Genomic DNA, 7042 nt, shown 5'->3' on the forward strand with positions numbered 1-7042 from the left:
GATATCAGTTCATTCATTCATCTTCTACGGCGTATCCATTTCTGGCTCGCAATAGTCTTCATGTCAACAACATTCTCCAGTTACCCAGGACATGTCTTCAGCATTACCACTGTGGTATTATATTCCCCCCATTTGTGCCGGAGGACTGTCCCACGGTATTGTTTCGGTGTCCTTCACTGTAGAGGACAACCAACCCAGTGTTGAATTTGGGAGCTGATAGTGAAGATGAAGAATATCACCAGAGTGTCTTTGTCTGCCTCAGTTTCTTTCTAACCTGAGTTGGAGGCTAACAGTTTTTTTTTTTTTTTAAACTCACTTTTTATATCGCCATACTCCTTTTTATGGAATACCCTTGTGTCACATTCAGAGTTACACTCTTGGGAGCTGCCCGGTATGCTCATAATCTTACCACTGAGCAGCACCACTGGAGCGATCGGGGATTAAGCATTTTGCTCAAGGACAACTGGTAGGTCCTGAAAGAAGGGAGAGCATTAGTTATTCACTTTACAGCCTTCGGTCACAAAATCACCTTTCAAAACTTTGCACTAGTTCTTCCCCTCCCAGCCAATTCATCCCTGCTGTGAAGGATTTTTGCGCATTTGTGAGGAAGTTGGTGACACCGTGCATCAGCACCGTGGAGGACACACTGAGGAATCGATGTAACATGGCCGAGGTACGGCCTTGTGACACTGCTGTCACCTGCCACCACATCTTGAGTCTCACAGCCAACCGGAGCCTCTTTAGCTCTTTATTGAGCTTGTAAGGAAGCAACGGATCTCTGGTAACCTGGATTTACCCGGGAGGGGGGCTGAAAGCCATGATGCAAGCTGCTGTACGTGAGCTAATGCGAGGATGCCCAGCAGGGAGCAGGACTGCAATACAGAGATTGGTGCGTTTCTTTGGGGGGGCAATGTGTGCAGGAATTGGAAAAACTGCGAAAAATAGACAAGAGGGGAATTTTACAATTCAAAGCTTCCTTCGGGAAACTACACCAGCCAGTTTGGGTGCATTTTGAACTCATTATGAGTGAAAATTTGCCTTTAATAATTTCATTATGACAAATTTTATAGTTGAGCCCTAGAGAGCATGAAGGCAGGCGAGTATTAGAGTACTCATCGTCAGTCATTTGATTACACAGAAAAGCAGAAAGGTAATTCTTTGCAAAAGCCTGTCAGAAACACTTATGTTTGTTATGGTGCTCTGCTTACTACAAATTGGCCATTCATTGACTGTTTGATGTTCTTCACTTAAAGGAGGAGATTGGCTGGAGGAATGTGATTCGTCTGCTGGTGTTTTCCACTGATGCTGGATAGACAGCAAATTAGGCACCATTGTGCTTGTCAGTGACGGAAGGTGTCACCTGCATAGGAAAGAGAGGAAAAAGCAAGGAAATTCACAGATTTTGTGTTTGCCCTCAATTGATTTGACTTTATATTTTGACACTTAATCAAATGGCAAGGGCTGTCAAGTGAAAGCATCCTTGAAATCATCAGGCCTGCAGCTTTACAGAACAGCCACTGTTACATATATTTTTATTTCCTGAGTTTCATTGGAGACAAAGAACTGTAGATTAAATATAAAATATGTTTTAAATCACTTCAAAATAAAATATTCAAACAACATTAAAATTCACTAAAATACAAACAATAAAAACAAGTCTGATTAAGATTCCTGCTGTGGTAATCTTAAATAGCTGTAGATTTAAAAAAATTAAATAAAATAAATAAATAAAATATATATATATAATAGTAGAAAATGCAGCTTTGTGCTCTTGCTTGTATTCATAAACCAAAGCTGTAGCTCTGCAGAACAAGCCATCACAGCTGGGCGTGGGTTCCCACTGTTTCGTAGCACGCTTTGGCTAACTGGTCCCAAGGAGCATGCAGTGTTTATCCTATGGACCAGTTATTGCGGTGCGTGCCAAATTGATTTTCAGACTGCAATCTTAGCAGTGAAATAAAGGTCCACACTGCTGCAGATAGATGTCAAAGATGGTGATTTAAAGGTCAGAATCAACAGCACATCGCCCTGGGTAAAAAATAAAAAGATGCTGACAGGCAGACCCTGATGAGAAGAGCTGGAGTGTTTGTGGACTAATCCAAACCAAAGCTTTCATCTCTTAATCTCACTCTGTTTGTGTTTGGATGGCTGTAGGGGGTTGTGGCCAAAGATGTTTGAATGTTTAGCTTTATGTGTGTGCTCATGTGCCCAGGTGAGTTTGCCGTTGCTACTGTGTTTAAGATGTCCATATAATTCTTTTATTTGGTTCATGAGGATGTTATATGTGTTGACCTCATTGTAGTCTAGGCATTTAACAGGGGGAGTGAATATAGATACATTATTAATCTATTTCAGTGTTAATAAATTGCTGCCCAAGGCTGAAAACGTAAAAATAAATGGGCAATACATGGGTGTTATTCCTCTGTGAGTGGTACTTATTTATCTATTTGGAGGTAATTAAAGGTATATCAGGGAGTGTGAATGAAATGAGTAATACAAAGAGTTGTTGGACGGGAGGGAAGGTCGGAGGACAGCAACAGAAGGAAGAGGGAGTGCATGTTTAACTTTTGATTACACATATATTCTTCATGAGTTGGAGTTTGTATTTGCCCTGTCAGGGCTATCCTTTGGTGACTGACATTGTCAAAACATTGAGAGAGAAGAACATCCAGATCATCTCTGCTTTCAGCGGAAATGTCACACACTTGTATGAAATGCAACACAGGCTATCTCTCTTTATTTATTATTCATCTATTTTTTTCTTTCTTATTTTTGAATCCCTTTTTCAGAGCTACCAAGAATAGTTATGTACGTTTGTTACTATCAATCAACCAATACCACAAAAAGGAAAAAAAGCATAATGATTTTATTTCTTCAAAAGAATAATTTCCTGCAATTCTGTAATATTCAGCAAACATTACTCAAGTTAGATTAAATAGTGCTTTTGTTATGTCTATTATAATAATGTAATGGTAAGTAAGGTAAGTGTCACCAGGGCAACAGTGTGTCATGCGTGTTTTTAATAGTTTTTGAAAAGCGTTTAATAACATAGATAATACTTGTTTGGATCAGTGCACTGTGGTTTTTGATTTTTTTTTTTAATGTCTCCACAGTATGAAGTACAACTCCTGTGGAAGTCAATCAAAAGTGGAAACACTTCATGTGTTTGTGCCTTTTTTTTTTTTTTTTTTCCTGCTTCCAAGTAGATATTACATTCAATTAGTTTCACTTAGACTCCCCTCATCCAGCAGAGGGAGTGATTTCTGACTGTGGCCAATCCACACAACCATGCAGGATATACAGCTTGAATGAGTAGCTGGCAGACTGTTAATAAGCACATACTGGATTAATACACATTATACATATTTCAGTTTTGCTGCAGGGCCTTAAAAGTATCTTTTTAAAATGAGCCGCTGGAATGCGTTTGAGCATCGTCCTGCAGATAACGCATATTGTAAGTAATGTATAGACTCGCTTCCTACAAAGGTCATTAGCCTTTTGTGGGTAGCCTGCTGACACGCTCTCATCTTCAAGAGGTTAACTGCTCTATTAGCTGCATACACTGACATCCAAGGATGTTATTGAAGACAGCAAGCTGCCTGTGGCCTATTACACCGCCTATACTTTATACCGTGAGGCCCACAGGCCAGGACGCAGTGATGATGAGAAGAGGCGCTCCGACATCTCCATAGGGGACGTGGTGTGCTGCTGAGTGGTCGGCTGGCTCTGTGCGTGGTAAATTGCGTAATCGCTGCAGTTAGCACCCGGCCACAGGAAGCTGGAGTAGTAGCGATGCTAATTATGAGGACCTCATTAGCAGGGCATTATATTTGTGCTGAAGGAATTCGCCCCTCCCTTCTATCTGAAAGCCAATGAAAGCATTACAGCCTTCACAAAGGCCATCCCATGTTATTATTAGGACCCAAGGGTATGGTGAAGAGGTTGAGGTCCTGCTGAGCCCCATATGTGAGTGCTGATGTCGAAAGGACATTAGTCCTTTGTGTAGCCATGGCAACCGTACCCTGGAGTGTAGCGCAGGCAGGTAGGTGAAGTAGCTTAATGGCATCAATTTTGATAACAAGGCTAATTTCAAGTCATTCAAGAGGGTATCTAGTAACAGATATTTGTTTCTCTGTTACAGGTTTACAGGTTTAAGAGGGGAACGTTGGAACATTTTGTGAATGCGATCAAGCAGAGTTCGGCTAATTTCTTTGGCTTTTGGATAATGTGTCAGAAGTGGGCATTGAACGAAGAGCTTGTGTGTCATAAGAACAGAAATAAAGCCCAACCAGGCTCTGCACAGGCATGCTCTGAGATTTCAGCTCTAGTGCAATGAAGTGTGGAAGTATGGACAGCACTTGGGCATCCACTGTCAACTTTATCAACAGATGATCATATCTAATTTCTTTTATCGTGCTTTGCTATATCAGAGCATGGCAGGAGTGCCTGTGGGTTGTGTTCTCGTGCCCCAGCATTCAGCAGGCAAGCATGTGTGTGTCCTCCCACCTTGTCTGTCTCCAGGTTGGACAGATTAGTGCAGACAGAGGGGACTGTCACTGTGGCACCTGCACTGCCGTGACAATTGCCTCCGAGGCCCAACTTTGCCTCTCCTGCCCTCAGCTGCTGTAGCTTGCACAGGTAAAATGATTTTTCTAATTCAGGGAAAATTTGGTTAAAATTCAAAAGAAGCTCTGGCACAATTTTTTTTGAGAAAAATTCTACCTTGACTGTTTTAATACTTCCACTGCCTTCCTTACTGAGTCTTTTTGCGCAGGATGTGCATCTTGGAGTTCATATCCAAAGAAATATAAAATGTGTTCCCACCTGAACTTCACTGTAGTAGGCTAGATGAGTGTCTTAGCAACAGGAGCACCCTCTTCAGGCCTTCTCCAGTGTGAGGAAGAACACACAGAGAGTGGCAGAGTGAACCTCCTCCTCCTGCTTTTTAGCATTGGACAAAAAGAAGTCCATCCATGCTCAAGCAGCTCTTGAAGAAGAAAGGCAGTCCACTGTCTCTATATTTTTTAATGTCTGCACTCATACAATCGAACAATTCGATAACTTATCTGTAGGGATTTTTGTTTTCATGTAAAAATGTGATCTTATGTATATCCTCATAATAAATCACACAGAAGCTTTGTTGTCTTTACCATGGTCAGCGTTCTTGTGTTACTCTGTGGCCTGTAATTCATTTCATTTCCCCCCTAAAGTTACTTAGAACACCTCGGATTGAAATAAATACTTGAATTCAATGTTGGCAAGCTTTTTCTGTTTAAGAGGTCTACAGCTTCTTCTGTCTCTCAAGAGAGGCCGTGAGGTTTGAGACAGATCGTGATTACCGCAGTGCTATCAGCTTCTGTTGTGGTGCTGGGTGTGGCTTTGTTGCTGCTATGGAAACTACACACCAGCATCCATGACCACAGGGAGTTTGCCCGCTTGCAGAAAGAGCCGGAGCAGACATGCTGGAGCAGAGCGATCCTTGCCCAAACAAATCCTTCTGTCAGTGTCTGTCAGTCAGAGGCTGTACAGGAAAAAGGGAAGAATTTGGCTCTGTGACACCGGCGAACAGACATTTTTGACATTTAACATGGTAAAACAAGAGAATGCTGCGGATGTGGCAACAGGAAAAGCAAATGCATGAGGCATCTGAAACATTCTGAGCTTTGCATTGCATTTTTGTGTTACAACAACAATTTTATGCCAAGATTACAATGAAAATGAAAAACTCATACTTGGTCTCTAATGCCTCCCATTTACGAGCAATAATATAAAACAAAATTAGTTTTATCCCTGTATAATGAGACGTTTCCACTCTGTTGCAGACGGACAATCCCATCTACCAGAGTGCCATCACAACAGTTGTCAACCCTGAAATATAAAGAACACTGATAACAGCCACAGAAAGAGATCTACTTTTCAATCGGGATCCCTGTTGTGCAGCACAATGAGAGAACATTCTTCATCTGAACTGTTGCCAGCAGTTGGTTTAGCTTGTTCGGCAGAGAGGTGAAACGGATTCTGATGTCTGACTTGCTTCCTTTGCTCCCATGTATGCAACCCTGGACAGCTAGTCTCCGAGCCTTCCCTGCATGCACAGCACACACACACAAACATAATCTGCTTGTTACACAACATTAGCCAGTCTGCTAACACCCACATGTTGTGAAAAACCAGGAAAGATAACTACACATTCTGTAAGTCAAAAGGATATTCTTTCATATATGCCGATGGTTTGCTCAGCACTGTCACTCGGGTCTCAGAATGCAGGAGGCAGTGAGCTGAGCAGTCTGCATCATGCCTTGTAATGCCTGTGGAGACACTTATCTTTACACGGGACTCCACTGCCCTCTAGATGAGAGGAGAGGAGGTGACACCCTTCTGGAAATAATGAGGAAGCTAACCCATTCATGAACATCCCACCATAGTCATAGAAGAAATTATTTTTGACGTCATGACAAAATTAAATCTAGACTCGTGGTGCTTCTGTAATTCTCAGAGACCCCTGTGAATTTAATCAAATAGAGCACTGCAGATTCAATGTGCTGCAAAATGCTGCACAGAAAAAGAAGCAGCTAGGTGTCTGTGTAAGTTATTTTTCTGGTGCACAAGGCTGAATCATGTAAGCACAGAGAAACAATGGAATCCTCAAATCGAAATGGATATTAGGGTTTTTCCACTGCCTACAGATGGCTGCTGACGACCTTGCTGAGAGAGCAGCAAAGCAATATTAATCATAACAATGCCTCCTCCACTCCCAGACTCACTGGGCAGGCATGCATGCAACTTTAAAACAGCCAGTGGGAGGTGGGAGGTGATGCCGATGGCGGAGGAGCATCAGGGGAAAATGACTCTATATGTTTCCACCATGCAGCAGTCTCGGTCATCTGTGTTGGATATTTGGTGCACAAAATCACAGCGTCAGAGGAGGTAGTCGAAGCAGCAGCCCTGCCCTGCGACAAGACTCATGTGGAGGGGCAAAGATGAGCAAAGATGATAGTGTGTGTGTGTGTGTGTGTGTGTGTGTGTGTGTGTGTGTGGTGGT

This window comes from Echeneis naucrates, chromosome 20 (assembly GCF_900963305.1).
Source record: "Echeneis naucrates chromosome 20, fEcheNa1.1, whole genome shotgun sequence".
In the NCBI taxonomy this organism is placed as follows: Eukaryota; Metazoa; Chordata; class Actinopteri; order Carangiformes; family Echeneidae; genus Echeneis; species Echeneis naucrates.